General features: G+C 40.1%; 1 long non-coding RNA gene across 1 annotated transcript; it reads right to left on the reverse strand.

The window, feature by feature from the left end:
* Positions 1-1,622: 1,622 nt before the first annotated feature.
* Positions 1,623-4,189, reverse strand: LOC117600434 (uncharacterized). Its single transcript, XR_004580466.2, has 3 exons — positions 3,870-4,189; positions 3,312-3,542; positions 1,623-3,226 (listed from the first exon to the last, which is right to left on the reverse strand). It is a non-coding gene; the product is annotated as an uncharacterized LOC117600434 (long non-coding RNA).
* Positions 4,190-4,957: the final 768 nt, after the last annotated feature.

The following is a 4,957-nucleotide window of genomic DNA, read 5'->3' on the forward strand; positions in this document are numbered from 1 at the left end:
TCAATTTTATTTCTGAAAAAGAAATTTTCTTTCCCACGAATGAAAAGCTTACTTTAACGATTCGAACAAAATTCCTGAACGATACGTGACGATCGCTCGTTGGCTCGCACGGTGATCGCGCAACGGAAAAGCGAGGAAAGTGAACACGCTGGCAGCCGGGCCGAAAAATTTTATGACTTTTAATCAGACGAACGAGCGGCCGAGTGCCGTGACGCGAGTTCATTTGCGCTAATGAAATCACTGTTATCTCCTCGACTGCTGTGTCTCATATTGCGGCAACTGTTGTTGTTCCGCGTCGGATCCGTATTTGTAAAACGCGAGTGGCCATAAGTCTGCAAAGGGAGCAGAAAATATTGCCTTCCTCTCTTGCCTCATCTGTGCTTTCCATCGATTTCGTTTTGCCTTTGTTTCGTTGGAATTACGAGCTCGTGATTAATCGAGCTTTCTGTTGATCTTGATACAAATCATATATTGAATTTTCATCGTTTCAAGAATCATAGAAATTTACAGTATCTTTATCTTTTAAAATATATTTCAATCGAAGGTATAATATTCAAAAATCAATGGAAGTAATCGGTAAAATTCAGCGAGCTCTTAAAGTAGTAACAATTTCTTCGTCCCTTCTATTTGCTATTCAACGACTGTTCCTCCCTGTAATTTACGCCTTGCACAAGCGCACAAAATTAACATACACCGTTCAGAAACGCGACTTGGATTCTGCAACGATCGGCCGTGGAACCGTTTTCCAGTATTTGCGATTGCCGTTGCATCGCCAAGTGGCTGCGATCCCGATTATCAGAATGCTGAACAACCATTCAAAACTCGTCGTGCAAGTAAATGATACTAGGTAGCGTTCCTAAGAATCCAATCCCGCTTTCTTTCAATTTGCAACATTGTATTTTATGGAGTTTACAAGATACGATTTTATTTGACTGCAGTTTACATTCGATCGCCATTACGTATGAACATTTGCATGGAAATATAGAATGAAATTTATGATACGAGCCTTTGCTTTAAACATTTGCATAACACGTGTACTTATATCCTTTGCATGGAAATTTGAAAAATAATTGAATTTCTTAGAAATTTCAATATCTACTTATTCAGTGAAATTACTATTTTGAATCCTCAATTGAAATCACGTTATCTTTAGTTATATTTAAAAGGTATTCAATAATTTTTTTCTTGATATCCTCTTCAATATTTCTATGATATAGGATTTTATGAAAAATATTTCCATCGGCGTCGATTTCCGTACGGGTTTCGACCACACAGAGCGCGCGTCTCATATTTATAGAGCAAATATCGCTCGGAAATATTTCTCGTGGTCCGGCAAAAAGGAATCGGAGAAACCGCGGCTCTCTATTGAGCCGCTGGATATTATTGTTCGTCGTACGAGTTTTCTCGTCGCGAATGGAGCCCAGATAAATCTTGCTGCCTCGCGGTGCCGTTTAGTCCACTTGGCTCGAAGAAAAGAATTTCTGTTTCGGGAGGATGAGAGTAGAAGCGTAGTCCTGCTCGTAAAAGTGATTGCAGAACAGAGAATTATGGTCGGTTTTGCTGGCTCCATAGACCGGTCGATAATTAATTAAAGCCAAGCAATAAGTATCTCGAAAAAGTATGTTGAATTATAGTTCTGTTCTTTTTTATCTTCCTTTTTTATTGGCAACAATGGACTTTCCCGTGGTTGTAAGATACAATAGTGAAAATAATATTTTATATCGAGTATGAGGAAAAGAGGAGTGCACGCTCGAGGCAATAAAAGCGATGCTAGATGTAAATCACGGACACTGTCAAGTCGTGGAATCATCCATTTAGAACGGAGAGGTTAATGATCAGTTTTCAGCCACTCATCGATTAGTCATCATCATAGCTGTGATCGCTTTTAATCCTGAGTTATTGCTCGTACTAGATGTATCGTTATTATCAGCGACAGTATCGTCCAGTTAGGAAATTGATGAGCTGTTGCAAATTTGATTAAAATATAGTTGACACGATTCATTAAATTATTTACGGTAATTTCCTATTAATATACTTAGTAGCTTATTGAATTTTCAAATTGGTAATTATTATTTTCTTTTTCAAATTGTAGTTACAAGTGATAAATACAATTTCTTTTCTACTAAAGCGCGTATAAATGTACAGACCGGAAAATCACGAAAGCCGGTATCAGGATATTTAATCGAGGATCGTGTGTTCGTATAACAGAAGAGAACAATTTTAGCTCGGTGGACGGTATCGCGTCGACAAGGTAATATAAGCAAGGTATTATCGTGATGGCGGACAGTGAATTAACGACAGGGCGATTTCGAGGCATTATATTGTGTCTAGCTGACAAATGGAGACGCCGTTATATCTGGTGGCACGTGTTGGTGGGTAATCAAGCGAAGTACCTGCCGGTACGACGAATATTTTAAGGTCAGATTTTACTATTTTCACGTGAGCCTACGCGGATGGCGTGCGACCAGGTATTATCGTATCCGTTTTCGTCGACGTTTACCTTCGTGCACCGTCCTTCCAGACGACGCGACGATCCGACGACCTTTCGCGGCCGCAGAATTCTCTTTCTACGAATCGGTCGAATTCTACCGGGAAACTCGTAACAATTTTATTATCCTTCCACGGTTATTACTATGCCGAGAAATGAATTTAATCAATTCGTCGTTTGTCCAACGCTAATAATAGTATGACATAAAAACACTTAAGAATTTAGAAACATAAAATGCAAGATTTCACAGTAATTTATACGTATGAGATAGAGTGTCTGTCAGACGTTTCTATAACATCAGACACGAGAGATGAACGTGAAAAACGATGCGAGTAATCTGCAGCATTTAATCTTCGCGTTTCATAGCAGAACAGTTCATCAGAAACGATGCAATTAACACAGGACGATGGCGTTAATAAACGCAGACGAACTAAAATTTTCCTCGTCGCTTTTGGTACTTTTAGCCGGTGATTAGCATCGAATTTCCCGGGGTAGAGCGTTTCAAATTAAGCGCCATCGCACCTGAGCTTTCTCCTCTGTGCTTGGCGAAAGCATTGTCGTATGTGCCCGGAGAAAGAGGCGTGCTCATATTTCACTGTCGCTCCGGGCTGCGATGTTCCACTCGAAGGAACATTAGACGATATTATATCGCACACACGAACAGGTATTACTCGTCCAAATAGCGCGATAATGTATGCTGAAAGTCGATCATTTTGCACCAGTGATTTCTCATGAATTCTGCGAAGAAAAAGAAGAAAATTAAAGAGGAAGGACTTTACGAACGCTCGTGCCTGACATGGGAATCTATATATTTTGAATGTACCTTTTGTACGATCGATGATTCCATTTTCCTCGAAACAGGCCAGTTTCGACAGTTCAATCGTTTGATCAAACACTCGAGATCCCCGCCCATCGTTTAGGAAAATCCGGTTCACGTAAAGACAAGCCACCTTCGTTTTCCTATTTCTATTCTCCCTCTTTTCTCTCCAATTTCTCTGTCTATATCGAATTAAAGAACTCACCCCTCGAGCTGCGGTTTCCCCATAGAAATAGCCTGAAAATAAAAGAGAAAAAGATCCTGGTAATAATAGTGCTCGCGATGGGGTCGTTGCTCTAGCCACATCTATTCAACCTGTCATTCGCGTTTTGCGGTCACCATTGTGATTTGCAATGGTAACCCTTCGCACATCCTGCCTATTGTCGCGAAAACGCCTGTTCTATTCTCTCTCTCTCCCTCTTCGTCCCTCAGTTCCTATTCCTTCCTTCACCGACGTCTCTTTTATACTCTCGTCGATTCTCACTTTTCTTTTCTAGTTTTACGACTGTCATTTGCCAACTTTATTTCACCCTTTTATTGCGTAATCAGTTTCAGTTTACACACCTCTGTTGTTTGTCTCTTCCGTAGTTTCCTCCTACGATGACGGTATAAATAGGATATCAATATTTTCCATAGTTTGTTCGACACACAGTTATTCTTCTCTAGCACTAATTTTTCTATATATCTATTTTCCTTCATCTGCTCGATACCGTTTTGCGTTCAATTCGAAACGGAAGCGTGTAAGTGCATAATTCCAACGGGTAGCAGGGTTCTCGTATCGCGAAACGGGTAAACGATCGTGTTCAGTCGCGCGTGCGCTTGCATACACGCCTCAGCATGCTTTGGGAATCGTGCGAAAATCGTCGTGTCGCCGTTTACGGGTATCCTCGAGCGGCCACGAACTGCACGCTCGACACTTTGCCTCGATCGGCACCGATGTAATTATATAGTTTACATTGACACGTAGTTATTTCTGTCTTGTTGAATTCGACCGTACTGGAGTACTCGCATTTCCTACCTCTTTTTTTTTTTTTATTTCAAAAGAACACCATACGGTGGGCATCAAGGGTGGTTTGCTTCGTGGGGGTTTGATTTTCGTTTGGATTTCATGAAAAATTATAGGTTTATAATATGTTTGATTGATCGTTAACTGTTGGCGGCGGTTGCAGTCGGTTATTTTTTTTCTGGTTCGTTAAACTTGGTAAATAATTGGTTCTTAAGTAGAAAATATTTTGTTCCCTGGACGGAACGTTTCTTTTTTCCTGAAAGCATGGTTTCTTTTCTTTTTTTTTTGTGGATCGTAGGTTTGAGGAAATAACAGAAAGGAAAGTATGCGAGCAGATAGGCTAGGTCAGTTCTTTGGATGGTACAAATTGGGTCAAGAGAGAATAGCAGCTCTCCGGGGACGGTTTTGCATTATGCGTGAGACGACATATGGTTGCCGTTTGGATCTATACATTGTTGTTCACAAGTGTTTGCCCATTCTTTGAAGAAACATTCGTCTTTTAGAATCCTTCGCTTCGGTATTATTCGAGCGTTTTCAACGTACACCGAATTCTATTTCTTCAACAAAAATTTTCATTCAACCTTTGTAGCGAATTTTCAGCAATTTTATATCCATAGTTATGTTGAAAGTAAAAAAATATTACAAA

Source organism: Osmia lignaria, chromosome 15 (genome assembly GCF_051020975.1).
Source record: "Osmia lignaria lignaria isolate PbOS001 chromosome 15, iyOsmLign1, whole genome shotgun sequence".
In the NCBI taxonomy this organism is placed as follows: Eukaryota; Metazoa; Arthropoda; class Insecta; order Hymenoptera; family Megachilidae; genus Osmia; species Osmia lignaria.